The 19,257-nt window shown below is 44.8% G+C and overlaps 1 protein-coding gene across 7 annotated transcripts in view; it reads right to left on the bottom strand.

Annotated features, from left to right (window-relative positions):
• LOC147628314 (histone-lysine N-methyltransferase SUVR4-like) overlaps positions 1–19,257 on the bottom strand; it is a 134,499-nt gene that overhangs the window by 77,004 nt on the left and 38,238 nt on the right. The gene's annotated exons all lie outside the window — the stretch shown is intronic.

Below are 19,257 nucleotides of genomic sequence, written 5' to 3'. Positions count from 1 at the left end.
CGTGTCAATCTCTCCGGAATGTTGCAAGGATCAATAATCACCAAAGGACTGATGTCAAAATGTTAGCAGATTGGGAGATTTTTAGACCGGAAGACTGGAACGGGAAATGAGTTGCATGACTGCCATGTGGCAGCTTTTAGGCCAGTTTCTAAGTACAGGAAACTGGGCGCTTGCTTATCTTCCCCCTGGGCTCATTTTTGAGGTAAGCCGGTGGATTGTTGCAGGTTAAGAGCTATTGGAGCTTCCCCTTCCCTGTTCTCTATGCACTGAGGGTTGAGCTTGCTCCCCACAGCCTCTCTTAACCTATATTCAGCTATGGAAATGCCCCTCTAGTGGGCTACTCTCATGAATTTTTTACAGTTGTGTGGGGAATATGCTTTTTGACTGAGGAAAGAGCCTCCTTTGACAGGAACAGGAGCAGCTAACTGCTGCTCCAAAGCAGGAACAGGTGAGGGTAGTTACCTCACCACGCAGGTGTCCAATTCAGCACTAAATCAGTGCTGTTTTTGGACTGTTCAGGGGCTGTTCCAAGGCCCAGTTGATGCCAGATTGCAGAGGGACCTTGCTAGGGTCTACCAGGATAGTGTGGTGGTTGTACAGAGTTGAAAACAGAGCTGAAAACAGGTCTGTACAAAAAATACAGCAAGCTGAAATTCACTGTTTTGGGCTTATTTGAGTGGTAGAAGGCCAAGGAAGAGGACCAGGGACTTAGGGACTTGGGATTTTGTTCAGGGAAGGTTTATGTACCGAAATGCTGCCGAAGTTTCCTTAGAACAGGGGTTTCTTGGGGGTGAATTGCTCTTGTAACTACAGATATCATACCCTTGTAATTTCCCTTGAATTAATTGATAAATAAATACCGAATGGGGTGCCGGACTTCGGGGCCAATCTGGTGTTGAGCGAGGGAGCGAGGATTCTGTTTGTGTGTGTGTCATAAAGTCCAGGTATTTAATTGAAAGAATTGTTATGTGTCCATAGCCCAGTTTCAAATGGGCTTGTCTGATGAGAAATATGCAAAGGTTCGAGAATTATGTGAAGCACGATGGAATGGTTATCATTCTCCTATGCATGCTGCTGTGTATGTCTTGGATCCCGAGGTTCAAGGATGTGGACAAGAGGCTGATGATGAGGTGATGGATGGTTGGGAGACAGTGCTTTCTAGGCAGGTTCGTGATGCAGATAAACGAAGGTTGGTGAAAGACCAACTTGGATTTTATCGCAGCAAGTTGGGAAGGTTTGGATCGGTTGATGCACAGAGAGATAGGTTTAAGATAGGGGCTGCTTTATGGTGGGAGGATTATGGGGCTCGTACACCACAGCTTCAATCATTGGCAGTAAGGATCTTGTCTCAAGGTGCAAGCTCCTCTCCGATTGAGCAGCTATGGAGTGTGTTCGGCCATGTTGCATCCAAGAAGAGGAACAAATTTGGGACAAAACAATTGTAAGTGCTAATTTCCGCTTGCTTGGTGATATGGCTTCTCCCAAACCAAAGAAGTTTATATTGCTTGATGAGGAGTCCTCGGATGATGAGGAGACACATGGACTTGCAGATCCTGGTCAAGATGGGATTGAAGATTTGGATGCTGCAGATGTTGGTCTTGATGATATGGCTTTCTTGAATGACATAGATGATAGTCTCCTTGATGGCATCACTGGCAGTAGCCATGCATGATATCTCCTTACTATTTGCATGTCACCTTGAGGCTTGGACTTTGGACTTTGGACTTGGATTGTTTCTTTTATCTAGGTTGTGCCATGTGGGCCACATTTTGTGCTTTTTGTCACTTATGTCATGTATGATGTGGGCTAATTTATTTTGACTTGTGAGATCTATTCAGTGTTAGTATCTAGCCATGCAAATTGTGGTGCACTAGACTTTAGTGTCTCTGATTTGGTTATATAAATAAGCATTGTATGTTAAGATTTATCGTCATTTCTAGGAATTATCTAGGTTGCCCTGTTTCCGTTCCCCCTCGTTCCCGTTTCCCCTTTTTCCCGTTCCCGTTCCCCTGGTGGTGCTTTCATTCCGTTCCCGTTCCCGTTCCGTTGCTACTATGCTACCATGAAGTCATGGAAGCAACCATATGTACCATACCCTCTCCGAGCCCCAATGCCGTAATTGGAAGAGCTGCTACTAATGGGAGGAGAGGGGACCTTGTGGGAAAATGTGGCCGGACACACCAAACTAGCCAACCCACACCTCGCCGATCTGTTGAAAATCTGCGTTGTAATGTTCATGATCAGTTATTGTTTCCGCAGATGGCCCAAACAACATCTAGTACATACAAGGGAAGAATATACAACGATCAACACAGATGATACTAACCCCCAACTCAAGGATTTTGGCATACAGCCTGATTGGCACAAGGAGTATCTCACAGTGCCAGAGTACAGTTTTCAGTACTAATGCTCCCTGCCAACACAAAGAGTGGATCCACTTTACATGCCAATCAAAAGAAAGCTCACTCCACTCTAGTTCCACGAAGTAAAGTAAAGAGATTCTCACGTCTGTTACAACTTCCCACAGTTTTTGCCATCGACATTCCAAGATATCACAAGTCAAAGGCAACAAATGCTCACATGGATACGAGCGTGGCGAAGAATTCTAGATCCGAACATAGTAGTTGTTGTTAGATTCATGAAGTCAATCGTAGTGCTTGTTGGTCAACCAAACAAAGGAATGGTATAATGGATTTGATGCCGAACAACTTTGCTTCGACATGAACAGAGGCCCCAATGAACGAGGCATGATGCTTTATTATCATCACCTCAAGTGTCTACCAAGTTACATGTATGTCACATTCGAAGATATGGTAGACACCGGGTTCTGGACATCACACTCCGCATTCAGAAGAATCCTTAAAAAGCTTCAATCCTGTCGAAACTTCTACAGACATGAGTTCGGTGACCAAGTCTTTCGACCTAGGTAAGAGGTTCTGAGGACAGAATCTACATTAAGTAGGGGGGGATATTAATCCCATTTTGGATTAACAAAGATGCTCCTCTAATTGAGGACATTAATAAGTGTTATGTAAAGGCACTATAAAGGTTGTGCATTTTGAGATACTGGCCACCCAAGGCCTTAGTTAGTAAGTTTTGGACGCCCAAGTGTGAATAAGGGCTAGATGTATAAAAGGCAGTTTCTCATAATGAAAGAACAAAATCCCCCTTTGTGCTATGAGAGCTCTTGCTTTGTCTTGAAAGAGAGAGAGAGAGAGAGAGAGAGTGTGTACTCTAGTGCATGTTCCTCTTCTATGCATGTGTATTGGAGAGTGAGAGGAAGATTGCCTTGCATTGTGGTGTGAGCGACTTCGTGGTGACAACGTGGAGGTGGAGATTGGAGTGAAGCTTCCAAAAGCGAGCTTGGAGAGCCTCAAGGGACGTGAGCTCGAAGCATTGGTAAGTACCCAGCGATAGCTGTTGTCTATTGCTTCTTCCAACGGTGGATGTGTGGAGTTCCCTCTTGGGGGGTGCGGTAGCCCATAACACTTTCAGAGAATGGAGTAGTTAAACGTAAGAACCGGACTGTGGTGGAGATGGCGAGGACGATGCTGGAGCATTATGATCTTTCTTGTCCACTTTGGGGAGAGGATATGGATACGGCTATCCATACCCTCAACTGATCTCCGACGACTTCAGTACCAAAGATGACTCCATATGAGACTTATTTTGGCAGGAAACCAGATGTCTCTCATTTCCGTGTTTTTGGGAGTGATGCCTATGTTCACATTCCAAAGAAGGAGAGGGGGAAGCTTGACTCGAAATCCCAGAAGTTTGTATTTGTGGGATATAACTCTCTTTCCAAAGACTACAGGTTATATGACCCAAAGCGGAACGAGGTTGTTGTTAGCAGAGATGTTGTCTTTGATGAGCATGTTCCAGCTTTCACTGTTTTGAGGAGCTACCACTTCTTACAGAACTAGATGAGTATGAGGATGATTCCCAGGCTATTGTTCTAGCTAGCCAGCCTCAGTTAGTTGTAGAGGTTTAGCCCGAGATTAGAGATGAGCCCTAGCAGCAGCAGGAGGCTCCGCATTTTGTTCGAGTACCAAAGTGGTTGTTGGACACCATTCGGGAGTCAGGTGTTATGAAGTATCCCTCCAAGTGAGCCACAAAGGATGGACCTCGAAGATCGCACAGAGTTCGTGATAAAAGTCAATCACAGGAGCTGTTACATGTGAACTATGCTTTGATGTCTCGTATCATTCGGGACAAAGACCCACTTCCATTAAGGAAGCTCTTTCCCAGGAGACTTGGAGGAAAGCCATGCAAGTGGAACTTCAAGCCATAGAGAAGAATAACACTTGGGAGTTGGTTTGGAGGCCATCAAAATGGTCAGTCATTGGTGTCAAGTGGATCTTCAAGACCAAGTATACGTCTGATGGATCGGTGGACAAGCACAAGGCCAGACTTGTGGCTAAGGGCTATGCTCAACTGCTTGGCATCGACAATGAAGACACTTTTGCACTGACAACTAGGATGACCACGATTCAGACAGTTCTTGCCCTTGCCTCTTCTCAACGGTAGCCGGTGTATCAGATGGATGTAAAATCTACGTTCCTTAATGGTGACTTGCAAGAGGAGGTGTATGTTGAGCAACCTTGAGGCTTCGAAGTTTCGGGATCAAAGGGGATGGTTTAAAGGTTACGGAAGGCCTTGTATGGTCTTCAGCAGGCTCCCAAGGCTTGGAATCAGAAGATTGATTCCTTCTTTCTACAAAAGGGTTTCTAGAGATCAGTTGCAGATCCGAACTTGTCTCTCTTTCGGGAACGCGGTATGGTCACCTTGATTATCCTTGATGTGGATGATCTTATTCTCAATGGCGGTCATGTGGAGCACATGGCTGTGATGAAGGCTGCCTTGTCAAAGGAGTTTGATATGACGGACTTAGGCTTACTCCATTTCATTTTGGGATTGGAGATTTGGTAGAGCCAGAGGGGGTTCTTTGTTTCTCAACAGCGGTATGTTCATGAGTTGCTGGAGGCCTTTGGGATGGAGAACTGCAAGTCTATTTCTTCACTGATGGACCTGAATACCAAACTGACAGTACATGATCCTTGTGAGCAGGTTGATGTCTCCTTGTATCGGAAGCTTGTTAGTTCATTGATTTGATTGCTGAACACCAGATTGGACTTGAGTTTTCCAATGGAGCTGTTGAGCTCATTCATGCAGACACTTTTGAAGACTTATTGGGACGTAGGATTGCGAATCTTGTAGTATCTGCAGGGTGCGAATGATCGTGGACTCTTCTATAACACTGGAGAGGGAACGATGGACCGAGTCAGACTCTGAGGTTGGAGTGACTTAGATTGGGGAGGAGATCTAGACATGAGGAGATCTACATCAAGTTACGGATTTACCCTTGGCTCAGGACCTATTTCTTGGAGCGGCAAGAGGCAGCCAACTATTGCCTTGTCTTCTACGGAGGCAGAGTACCGGGTTGCTTGTGGTGTTGCTTGCAAGGTTGTGTGGCTGTGGAGGTTACTTGGCGAGATTGGATTTCCCACACAGAAGGAACCCACGGTCATCTAGTGCGATAACCAGAGTTGTATAGCTATTGCTCGAAATCCGGTCTTCCATGCCCGGACCAAGCATATAGAGATACAATATCACTTTGTTCGTGAGAAGATTTTGGCTGGTGACATCTTGCTTATCTGCCTTAGCAGATGTGGAGGACAATGTGGTGGACCTCTTCATGAAGCCTCTATGTCGACAGATGCTCCGTTAGAACTCCAGCTCACTGGGGTTGGTTCCACATCTAGGAGCTAAGAGGGGGTGTTAGCAGTCATCTCTTGTCTGTACCATATAGGGAGTGAGGGCCCCTGTTGTGGGTGTGCCCGCCCATATAAGTGTTTTTTCCATTTTTCCCATTGTCCGTGTTATTTCCCTAGTTTTGCTAGTCAAGGGGGACCCAGAGTTGGCCTAGTTGATCTGTATTTTGCCCGACCTATTTTTGTCTTGGCCGACTGATCATGTGCTGGCCAACTAGATGATTTCCCAACCATGGGCTTTCATAGGATTGTTGGCCTGTTTTGTGGCTGGCCGACCAGCAGCCCAAGCTAGTATATATACCACCCTTGCCCCCCCACATCACTTGTATCATTTGTACTGGATCTAGTATATATAGCAAAGTTTATACAACTTCTCTCTCTACACTTTTGTGTTTTCTCTATCACAGCTGTTTGTCTCATTTCTGTTGTGCATTCAAACACAAAGGCCCATAAAAATAGGGGAAAAATATGCAAAAAATGAGAAAAATATGGGGAATGCCTAAGCATAGAAATGCCCCCCATAAACACTAGAAAAGCCACCAACATGAGATGATATATGCTAATAGGTATGCCACACACCTCGCAACCCCTAGATGCCCAAACTCTAGCAATATTGGACAATCTTGGAAGGGGGTTGCACAAGCATTGCATGGTGCTTTAACCAAGGAAGGACCTGCACATAACCCAGAGGAGTCATCTAGACTCGTGTCCATAGAAATTTCGAAGCTCATGGGTAAATATGATGGATCTACTGATCCTATTCGATTCATGCAAATGTTTGAGTAGCAATGTGAAGCATTTGGAATCTGGATTGCTCTACAAGGTGCCTACACTCAATCTATGCTTAGTGAGCAAGGCCAGTAGATGGTTTATCACGTTGATGCCTGCGATTAAGAGAAATTTCAAAACTCTAAAGACTATCGTTATCTCCGGATTCTCGAGACAAGGCCCTGCGTGGAGTGCTGCAAAACAAAGCTCTAAATGATAGAGCAAAGACTTGAGAAGACCATACAAGATTGCATCTTACTCATGAAAACCCAGTCCTCACAATGCGAGGATTGAGAGAAACTCAATGATACACAAATGAAGCGATGTTTCCTTTTGTGACTAAATAAAAACACTTTGCACAATTTGATCAGTCTCAAATCCAAATTCTTTTAATTGATGTTGCAAAGAAGCAAGGACCAAAGAGATATTAATCTTTAAAATGTCCATAGCAGAATTTTATAACACCTTACTTGAAAGCTTAGAAATTCACTACAAGAAAGAGAATGAGCTAAATTGTCAACAATTCTTACAATTGCTTTCTCTTTTAAACCTAATGTGTTGTGCACATTGCAGGTGCCACCATCCCAATTCACATTGCATGTATCCTAAGCCAATCTTTCTATACTATAGGCATTGCAAGGTGCTCGGCCATGACATCTCGCAATGTATGTATTCACATGCAACAAGTGTACAACAATCACTTCAAAACCAAGGAACCCCATGCACACATTTAGTCTCCTTGACTCAAATAGAAATGAAATCCGCGATAGAAACTGCTAAGGAAGCAATTAGACAAACATTGCAATGCTTCTATTATCATGGGCGCACAAGGTTGCAGACTACCCAGTGTGGAATGCACTTGCAGTTCTTGATGCCACACAACCCATGTGTGAACAATGTGCCGTCGATCACATGTTCATACACTACCTGAGGAGACATGGTTTATTGCAAGCTGGTCCCAATACCTAACTCTCAATATCTTAAGTGTGCAGAATGGACACTCATCCACGGTTCCACTAATTGTGCTCATGTGTTTGCAAGACAAAGTGCGAGCCAAAGCCAAAAAGCTTGCAAAAGAACATTCTATACAAGGGGTAGAGAAGAATGTCCTGAAAAAAAAAAAAAAAGATTGACAACCCAAGAAAGCCAAAGATACACAAATCGAATAGATTAGGACTAAACCTCAAGATGTAACATGAGGAAGCTTACAGACAAGATTATACTTTGATAATGAATATTCAGCACCTTGGTTCTTGACGACTGCACAATGTAGTGGAGATGAGAGAGAGAGAGAGTTGTATTAACGTCTTCAAATCCTCAGGTTTATGGATTATTCTTTATGGCTCCCTTTATTTGGGATGCATTGGACTTATGGAACTCATGGTTCACATACCTTGTGTAGTGTTCTCTTGTCCTACGTGCTCTCTTGAAGATTGTTTCTACCATGTGTGGATGGAACAATAGAGAGCAGATGGAAGGGAACATGGGCACTTCAGAGGGTAGCGTGGAGCACAACATACCGTGTGTAGTGTTCTCTTGTCCTACGTGCTCTCTTGAAAATTGTTTCTACCATATTTGGGTGGAACAATAGAGAGCAGATGGAAGGGAACATGGGCACTTGAGAGGATAGAGTGAGTTGGTGGCCGAAATGCCTATAAACTATGTGCAGCAGAAATGCTTATGGAACACCAGGCTATTTATACCTGCGAGTGATTGTTTTATCTTGTTACTTGAGCAAACCTCTCATCCAAGGTGTGTGGTCAGAGTACCAACACGGAGTGCAAGTGGAAAAGTGGACATGATACCTGGTTGGCAAGGGACTTATGTGTACGCCAAGGGTCATGTGGATTGGCACATGTTTGTGTGCTTTGAGCTTGGATTATGATATCTGGACTTATGACTGATTTGTCTCGCCCATTTACTTGGGACATGATTATGATATCTGGACTTATTGGAATCACTATCTCCCCATACATAGGCCAAGAGGTTCATTGTTCATCTCACCATGCATGTGGATTCATGTTGGGATTGTGAGAGAGCAATTCAATGAACACTCCACTATACACGTGGATTCGTGTTGCGATTGTGGAGTGAATGTTTCATTGTTTCCACACCATGCTTATTGATCAGAGTTGGGATTGTATGGGAGAACATGGAAACTGTTGGGATTGGGAGATAGAATTGCCAGAACTATGGAGAACCAGCTATTCTATCACCATGGTTTGTGCTTGTAACGCGCGGAAGCTCTGGGTAGTCTTCTTTCAGCCCTAAACACATCTTGAAAACCTTCTGATGCAGAAAAGCACCATCTGATGCAAAAACGCAGGTAGAGAGAGAGTAGAGAGAGAGAGTGAGAATGCTGGAATTTCAGTATATCTATTGTACAAAAAGGATACATGTCCTTGCAGCCATGGGCTGCCTTCATAAAAAGGTTGTTAACCCCTAAATCTGTCCCCTATGGGACCTCCTATGATCCAATCCCCTAGTGGGAGAGAATCACGAAAACAATGAGCAAGGGGGCTATTTATAGCCCCTTGGAATAAATGATGAACTGGCCGACTGCTGGTCGGCCAGTTACAGCTTCATAAAAGTCCCTAAAATGCAGCCGACTGGATCTGGTTGTTGTCTTTGATGCGCCTGCTGCTGCCACACCTTCTGGTACAGCCAACCACTCAGCCGACAGCCATCTGGTACTGCTGACGTCAGCCTCCATGCAGCCAACAGCCTTCTGATCCATGCTTGGCTCCAAGTTCTGCTCCATGTCCATCTTCTACTGGTTCATAGTCTTCATCTGCTTGCCCCTTCTGGATTTAGCCCTAGAAATGTCCATGGCATCTGTGATGCACATGACATCCCCCTCTGCTAAACTTGATGACGGGAATCCAACCTGTTCTTGGATGACTGTCATCATCCCCATCCTGTTCCGAAGCCCCTCTGTCATCTTCCATCCCTGGCAAACCTTTTTCTCTGAAAATCCGATCTGTTCTCCAAGCCACTCTGTCTCTGATGAAGATCTATGCATCTGGTCCTCTAGTCCACAATCCATTCCTGCCCTGGCTCTGAACACGGTCTTGGTCTGGAACTGAGTCTGGCACTCTCACATCACCCTTGGAGGATCAACCTCCCTTGGGACCGTTCCCTTAGAACCCATCTGGCTCACGGAACTGCCATCCCCATCTGGCACTGTGGAACACCACCAACAAACTTCCTGGGAGTTCTTCCCGATCTGTGTTCCCGCCTTGGGCTTCGAATCCGTGTACTTTCCTGTACCTTGGACCTGTACACCATCATATGGGACTGAATCAGTGTTTAGCTTTGCTGAGCCTGATGCTCTGATACCAATGTAACGCGCGGAAGCTCTGGGTAGTCTTCTTTTAGCCCTAAACACATCTTGAAAACCTTCTGATGCAAAAAAGCACCATCTGATGCAAAAACGCAGGTAGAGAGAGAGTAGAGAGAGAGAGTGAGAATGCTGGAATTTCAGTATATCTATTGTACAAAAAGGGTACATGTCCTTGCAGCCATGGGTTGCCTTCATAAAAAGGTTGTTAACCCCTAAATCTGTCCCCTATGGGACCTCCTATGATCCAATCCCCTAGTGGGAGAGAATCACTAAAACATTGAGCAAGGGGGCTATTTATAGCCCCTTGGAATAAATGATGAACTGGCCGACTGCTGGTCGGCCAGTTACAGCTTCATAAAAGTCCCTAAAATGCAGCCGACTGGATCTGGTTGTTGTCTTTGATGCGCCTGCTGCTGCCACACCTTCTGGTACAGCCAACCACTCAGCCGACAGCCATCTGGTACTGCTGACGTCAGCCTCCATGTAGCCAACAGCCTTCTGATCCATGCTTGGCTCCAAGTTCTGCTCCATGTCCATCTTCTACTGGTTCATAGTCTTCATCTGCTTGCCCCTTCTGGATTTAGCCATAGAAATGTCCATGGCATCTGTGATGCACATGACAGTGCTCTTGAATGGCACCACTTTGTGTGCATAGCACATGTTTCTGTGCGAGGCACTGGTTTCTTGTGCATGGCACTTATTTAAGTGTCTTAGCACCTGGTTCGTGATTTTCATTGGCATATGATTATCTCATTGATATTGGTGATTGAGACACAATTGGCTCTTGTGCATGTGTCTAGTATATCTTCCATGGAATTCTCGCCCATTTATTTTGGGCATGATTTTGATATTGGTATTATGGAGACTTATTTAGTCTCACCCATTTCTTTGGGACATGGATTCTTCAATTATATTGGATTTTTGAGACTATCTCGTCTCGCCCACTTGATGGGACATGATTATATCTTGAATATATGGCTTGAAGCTTAAAGTTGCGGACAACTTTTAAGAAGTTAGGGAGGATGTCACTAGTCTGGACATTTCCCAGTATGAAAGGAGTCTGGTGGACTCTAGAATGTCTAAATATTTGGAAAGTACAAGCTTTGGGAATGGGGGATTATCCAAGAATACAAAGGACCACACTCCTAAAATTTAGGAGAGTTGCTATTTTTGGCCTGACTCCGATGGAAATTCTGTTCGCGTCATTACATATGGAATTGAGCAGATACCAAGAGTGCCTATGACTGAATGTCTACCAGTTGGGATATTTTTAGAGATAAAGTTTATGGAAGGACCCATCTCTTAGATTGGGACATGTGGCAAGAAAGTGGACCAAAGTGAGACAAGTGGCCTGACACTTGTTAGAAAATGGATCAAAGTTAGACAAGTGGCCTCACACTTGTCACTTCAGCTACTGTGCAGAGGGAGATCACAGAGATACGGACTCGACATCAGCACCATATCCAGGAGCGGCTAGCTCACTTACACTCACACCCGGAGATCATGCTCTGAGGTATTTTTGCCTCGCCATCATATTACACCCCCATTATGGTACTGGTTGGAGCTAGATAGATTTGCATTGTATTCTTGTATACCTTGCGCATATAGGTTGCATACTGATCCTCTAGCAGTAGTGCTCCATCCATCACAACCCCCCACTAGCTCAGTACTTTCATAGTTTATTTCATGTTCATTTTGTCCTTTTTTTTTCTGGACATCCAGAAGACATTGACAGTTGTACATTGATTTGTCTCATAGGTCGAGTTCGGCCTCTAGTAGACGTTAATACAACTTTCTTTCTCTCTCTCTCTCTCTCTCTCTCTCTCTCTCTCTCTCTCTCTCTCTCTCTGTGAGTTGCTAAACTACAAGGGCAGGGCTGGAAGCTACACTCAGGTTGCAGGCGGAGGTGTGGACTAAAGCCTTTCTTCTCTCTCTCTCTCTCTCTCTCTCTCTCTCTCTCTCTCTCTCTCTCTCTCTCTCTCTGCTCATGTACCTAGATCAGATTTTAAAGTTCTAGATTTTTGTTATCTTTCTTTATTACTATTTTGTACCCACGATGATGTACCTCATGGATTAATGTAACCTTTTGGTCTCATAGGTCATTTTGGCCTTTTGAAGACGTTAATACAACTTTCTTTTTCTTTCTTTCTTTCTCTCTCTTGATCGGTCTTGGTGAAGATGGAGATTGAGGCAAGGATGATGGCTGCTCTGATCACATGCACACGAGCTTAAGGAGTACATAGCTTCTCTTTCTTCTAGTCATGGGGCTGTTCGGGGGTTCTTCTCTCGGTTCCTTGTGAGAGGAGGAATTTGCAGCCCAAGAGGGCAAAAACAGGAGCAACAATTGAATGTTTCAGGAAGGGTTCATGGTCTGTTTCATGGCTCTATTTTTGGCTACGTGCATGGGCAAATTGGCTGTGTTTGCAGCACCTCATGGATGTACTAACTTGGCTGATTAGAGGTGAATAACAGTGTGATGTTTTGGGGCACATGGCTGTGTGAAACCTCTATGCTAAGAGGTCCAGAGGACCGGCAGTTTGGACATGCATATGTATAAGCCATGAGTGGCCATGATGTATTCACTTAAACTCTTCCATTGAATGTGAATAAAGAAATACCGAAAGGGGCGCCAAGCTTTGGGGCAACAAGTGTGGTGTCGTTGTTCTTTTTGTGTAGGAGCACTCTAGCTCCCTTTTGTCTGTCTTTTTTTTGCTGGACTACAACTGTGTTTGGGTGACCGCTAGTCTACCCCACTTTGGTTTCTACCAGAGGCCGGTTTCAAGGTTCCGTTGCCGGGACCATCACCAACTTTCCTAAGGGGGTGAGCTCGTGGTTGTCTCGAGGAAAGTCGTTGCTGAAAATTTCAGCAAGATGTCAAACTATGAGGATGACTATGGCTATGATGATGAAGAGGAGCAAGAGACCACTCCTGAGAGGACTGAATCTGAGGATGTACTTGCAAGAGAACAGGCTGCAGAAGATGCATGTTATGAGGATGTAACGTAGCCAGAAGATATGCCAAGTAAAGAGGAAGATGATGCCTGATTCAAAGCCCGTTTGGTAGGGGCAATGGATGTGCTCATGCAGCTCACGCAAAGTGAGAAGTTTGCTGAATTTATGAGGGCCCCTTCTGAGCCTAAGAAGAAGAAGAAGGTGCGTTCTAGGAACCCACCTCAGGGCAATAGTGGTGCCTTCCCACAGGATTCTACTTTTGGACAGTTTTCCAACATGTAGAACACTTAGGGTGCAAACCCACAGGGTTCCCTTTTTGAGCAGCCACCTATTCCGCAGCAATCCATGCATCCAGGCTATTTTGGCGGTGGTTCCGTGTTCCAATCTATGACTAGGGGTTACCCTCAAGGAGGCATGGGAATGCAAGGGACTTTTGGAGCTAGTTTTCAGCCTGGTATGCAAGGCAACATGTATGGTGGTATGCAGCCCGGAATGCAAGGGAATATGTATGGGGACATGCAGCCCGAAATGCAAGGAAACATGTATGGGGGCATGCAACTCGGTATGCATAGTGGCATGTTTGGAAACATGGGAGGATGAGCAAGATTGCATGGTATGCAAGGTGTGGGAACTGGCAATGTTGACCCTAGTATGGGCATGAATGCAGGGGGTAGTAATCTTGTGAAGCCACTTCCTTACGATAATCTAACGCCTATGGTTAAGGCGAAGGATTATAAGGAAGGGGGAGCTGTGGTGAAATTTGACACGTTCTGTGGGGCCAAAGACAGGCTCAAGGCTCTTACCTTTTTACAGCAGTTTGATGCTGCTTTTTCAGGTGGAAATTACACGGAGTCCTCGAAAGTGAGAAAAGCCGCGACTTTTCTCAAGGGCAATGCATTGTAGTGGTGGCCCACTCTTCTTTTGCAGGGCATAGCAGCATCTACTTGGGTACAGTTTAAACAGGTGTTCTCTTCCGTGTGGCTCACATCTACATTTGAGGTGGATGTAGTGACAGCATGGCATCATTTGGATGCATCGAAGTGTGAAAATCTGAAAGACTATAACAAGAAGTTTTGGGAAGCTCTACTCCTAGTTACTTCTTATCCTGGAGTGGCACTGTCTGAGCAGGTTGAGAAGTATTGTTGTGGGTTGCCCAAGAAAGTGTGTGACTAATGCATTAAGACCCAAGTAACAAATATGTCGCAGATGATAGAGAATGCCATGACGACAAATGTGTTACTCACTAGGGTTTCAATTGGATTCAAGGGCAGCAAAAGCACTAGCAAGAAAACTGAGAAGTCAGGGCATGCATCTTGCGATGCAACAGTGCCTGCAGAGAAGTGGCGTAAGATGTTACCAATGCCCAAGGGAACTCCTGAGGGGAAGCAAGCTTTGTTGGATGCCAAGAAATGCTTTTTCTATACAGAAGAGGGACATATGTCTTTCAATTGTTCCACGCATAAGTCCAATAAGGACTCTGACACTAAAGGGGAGCCCAAGTCTAAGACAGCAAAGCCTTCTATAGGGTTAGTTCATGATCTTGTTGGGGAACAACCAAGTGGTGAGGAAACTGAGTTGTGCAGAGCATGGAGCAAAGTTAGAGATCAAAATGCTTTGATTTTCTTTGACACAAGTGCTAGAGCCAACTTTATCTCACTAGATTTGGCTGGCAGATTGTGGATATGTGCAGAGGAGATGGGGCCTTTGTATGAGGCTAATATGGCTTGTCCTGGGTATGCAGAACTCGTTACCTCTATTATTGGGAAGCTGAGGCTTCATGTGCAGGGTTATGTGGACAGTGAGGAATTCTATATCATGCCACTTGATGGGTGTGATGTTTTGTTGGGTATGCCATGGTGCCATAGAGTACATGCGGTGGTACATCGTGTCTAAAGATGGAGTCCGTATGGATCCTTCAAAAGTAGAAGCAATTCTCAATTGGCCAGATTTGAGGACCATGCATGATGCACACAGCTTTTTGGGATTGTGTTCCTATTACAGGCGGTACATACGATATTTTGCTGAGATTGCTTCGCCCCTTCATGCTTTGACAAAGAAGGGAACTGCGTTTTGATGGGCTGATCGAGAAATTGCAGCCTTTAAGAAGCTTAAAGAAAAGCTAACTTCGGATCCCGTATTGGTACTACCGGATCTCCGAAAGGCTTTTGTTGTCCAATGTGATGCATGTGGGAACAACATTGGGACAGTTCTCATGCAGGGAGGACATGTGATAGCCTATGAGAGTCGTATATTACAGAATGCCGAGAAGCATTTACAGGTCTTTGAGAAAGAGATGTTGGCTGTAATTCATGCTCTTTCTACATGGAAACAGTATTTGCTTGGAGCTGATTTCACTGTGCAGACAGATCATTAGACCTTGTGTTATTTCCTCACGCAGACTAAGCTTTTTGAGACGCATATGAGATGGGCCAACTTTTTGTCTATGTTCCACTTTCAGATTGTACATGTGGAAGGCAAAAAGAATGTTGTGGCAGATGCTTTGTCACGCAAACCACAAGTCTCAGCAATTTCACTTGCTTATCATCATGAGCTTGATGAGATGAAAAAGCAATATGCACAGGATGAGGATTTTGGTAGGGTCTATGATCAGATGTCTGAGGGTCTGTGGCATGATCATTATACTCTCAGGGACAGCTTCTTGTTGATGCATGGTAGACTGTGTGTTACCAGGCAGTTACGGCTCAAGGTTATGATTGAAAGTCATGCTCCACCGTATGCAGGTCATAGGGGCATTGAGGCCACAATAAAGGCAGTTGAGGCTTTCTTTTATTGGCCGACCTTGAGAAGAGATGTTGATGCTTTTGTTAGGCAATGCATCGTATGTCAGAAGGTGAAGTTTGACCGTCAGAAGTCACCAGGGTTACTCCAGCCTTTACCTATTCCAGATAGACCATGGGAGAGCATTGCCATGGATTTTATATTTGATCTTCCGAGGACACAAACGGGGAATGATGGCATTTGGACTATCATATGTAGGTTCATTAAGCAGGCTCATTTTATTCCCGTGCATAAGAAGATCAAAGTTATCACATGGTGAAGTTGTTCATGGCGAACATCTTCAAGTATCATGGCATGCCTTCGTTTATCATTAGTGACCGTGATCCATGGATGACGAGTTTATTTTGGAGAGGGTTGTTTGACAACATGGGTATAACTATCAAGTTTTCATCATCGTTTCATCCACAGACAGATGGGCAGTCAGAAGAGGCCAATTCCACAATGTTAGATCTTCTCAAGTGCTATGTGTTAGAGCACAAGCAACAATGGGAAAAGTATCTTCCTTTGGTGGAGTTCGCTTATAAAAACACCATCCATACCTCGACGGGCAAGGCGCCTTTTGACATTGTGGAAGAAGAGAAGAAGGTACCACCCATTTTGCACACAAAGGATAAGATCTTTCAGGCTGACCAGTATGTGGAGAACATGGATGAAGCTTATAGAAGAGTTTAAGTTGGCACTCTAGAAAACTCAACAAAAGCAAAAGAAGGCAGCAGACCGTCACAGATGTGCATTAGAGTTTGCATTGGGTAACTGGGTTCTTTTGTGATTTGAGAAAGCTAGGCTCAAGAAGATGAAGTGTGAAGAGCGCTTATTCCCTCCTAAGTTGAGCATGCGCTACTATGGACCTTTTTTAGGTATTGGAAAAGATTGGTGAGGTGGCCTATCGTTTGAAGCTACCAGATCACTGGAGGAGGTTCTGGTCAATGGAGTCCAAACAAAATAGCAAATGGAATGGTCTTCCAAATATTGCTTCATATGGAGTCTTGTCAATAGCTGAAGAAAAAGAATCATCCAAGACAGCTTGAACTAAAGGCAAATATGATTCCCACTTATCTTGTTGATCGTGGACATAACACTTCAGCACATCAAAGGCCAATTGGTTGTAGATTTCTGTCTGGCCATCAGTCTGTGGGTGAAATGCATTGGAAAAAATCAATTTAGTACTAAAGTTATCAAACAATGTCCTTCAAAAATGACTCGTAAACTTGGTATCTCAGTCTGACACTATGATCCTAGGGATTTTGCCAATTAGGTATCAATGCCGAATGAACAAATGGGTAATATCTTTGGCAGTCACATTGGCCTTGCATGGGATAAGTATAACAAATTTGCTAAATCTATCAACAATAGTCAAGCAATGAGTACTACGCTTACCCGGACTGGGAGGCAGATTCGTAACAAAGTCCATTGATAAATCTTGGAAAGGTCCTTTAGGAATTAGTAAAGGTTGTACAACCCTATCTTCTTCCCACACGAGGAGCTTTCACTTTCTGACAAACGTCACAGTTTTGCACATGTGCAAACATATCTCGCCTCATTCTTGGCCAGTAATATTGCCTTTCTAACTTCTCCAGAGTCAAATTCATGCCCTGGTGACCACGAGTGATGGCGTCATGAGTATCATAGAGATGAGCTGCCCTAAACGACTTCATGACACAAAGTCGGCCTTTGTAGAAAAGCCAACCATCGCGTATCAAAAGTGGCATTGTCTTGTGGCATCCAATGTCTGCTCCCATTGTGTACCGAATTCCTCGGAATCCGCGTACGTGTGCTTCATGTCATCTAGTCTCGTACCAACAAGGTCAAGTCTAGTGGTTTGAATCAACATCACTTATTCCTTCCTTCTCAAAGCATCGTCCATTAGGTTAGCCTTTCCTGGAAGGTACTCGAGAATACCACCAAATTGCTGGAACATCTAGCTCCAGCAGTGCTGACGGTCACTCCACTGTGCACTTGTCATTGTCTGAATCCAATGTAATGCCTGATGGTTAGTGTGAACCTCAAATTCACGGCCATAAAGGAAATGTTTCCAATGTTTCAAGGCCTGAATAACTGCTAGGAGTCCTCGATCGTAGACCGAGTAATTCTTATTCGCAGGCAGTAACTTACGAGACATGTAAGCTACCGGATGGCCATTTTGTTTTAACACCTCCAATTGTGATGTTACTCACATCGGTAATCACTTGGAACGGCTTGTCCTAGGAGGTAAGCCTTAGACAAGGCGCTCCTAACAAAGCCACCTTGAGATTCTTGAATGCCTCCAACACTCGTGGAGTCATTCGGATCCGCTGCCTTCTAGTCTTGACCCCCCTTTAGCAGGTCGGTGGGATCCGCCAAGAGGTCAAAAAATAAAAATTTATCTATGTGGGTGGAGTATGCCTAGCATATACCCACAAAGGATCTAATGTCATAAGTGATCTATGGTACTTTCCCAATTCACAATCTCAGCCACCTTGACAGGATCAAGTCGGATGCCCTCGGCACTGATAATGTATCCAAGGTAGTGAACCTCGAATAGATAAAATTCCAACTTCTTCTCATTGACGTACAGCTCGTTGCTTTCCAGGATTCAGGACTTTCTCCACATCACTGTCATGCTGCTCAACAGTAGCTGGAAATACCAGTATGTGAAACCGATCCCGTCAAGTGGGAAAGACTCCGTTGGACACCCACACGCTTAATAGCACAACTTTAAAACCACAAATTTAAAATGGACAACTTAATACAACTTGAAATTTAAATGAAATGAAATGGAAAGATGGACACCAACACTGGGGCCGGAACGGGCCGACCCCCCCCTCAATATATGATATATTTATTGGGAGTATTTAATGAATACAATGCTCCATGGGTTCCAAGAACCAGATGATGTCCATGTACATATGAAAACAATACCAAACAAATATGCTCGAAGTCGATGTTCGGAGTAGACACTCGAAGCAGAATGACCACTAGCGTGGTCCAGTCTCTACAGTCCTGTGCTTTCACTGGACTCCGCGGAGAGCGCCTCACTGGTATTCCGAGACCACGCACAAACAGGCGCTCTCGTACTAACGCCTGGCTCTCCCGATCTCAGCACCTTTGGACCGAGGTTCTCCAATAGAACGGGTGTGGCCGTAGTGGGAGTCGGGAATCCCTTATCAGATTTAAACACAAAATACTTTACTTAAATCTGAAATTCACTTACTTGTGGATGGTTGATAGAAAACCAATACTCGTGGTATGATGAAGCCACCCAGGACATGCAAAGTCCCCTTGTAGAACGCCAGTGGAAAAGATGTAGCCACCCTTGTTGAAGAAACAGTTGCCTTGTGGTGAACCACCAAGACAAGTACCACCACAAAGGATCACAGCCACCTGCTGTGAGAGAAGGAGCACAGCTTACTGGTGGTGGACAATGTCCTGGAAGCAAGACGCCACTTGTTGGTGATGCACAAGCAGCCTGCTGTGTTGGACACACAGCCGGCTAGCTTTGGTAGGCTGCGTAGGAGGATGAAGAAGGAACTGGCGCCTGCAGGAGATGGACAGCAGCGACCGCCTGGTTGCTTCAGGTGGGGGCAGCTGCCTATAGATAGTGGGCAGCCACCAGCAGCGATTACAGAAGTGCAGCCTGAGGCGCAG

The sequence above is a fragment of the Cibotium barometz genome, chromosome 19 (genome assembly GCF_041138505.1).
Source record: "Cibotium barometz isolate CiBa-2024 chromosome 19, ASM4113850v1, whole genome shotgun sequence".
Taxonomy (NCBI): Eukaryota; Viridiplantae; Streptophyta; class Polypodiopsida; order Cyatheales; family Cibotiaceae; genus Cibotium; species Cibotium barometz.
The sequence above is the reverse complement of the archived record's forward strand: the minus strand, read 5'-3'. Positions and strand labels throughout refer to the sequence as shown.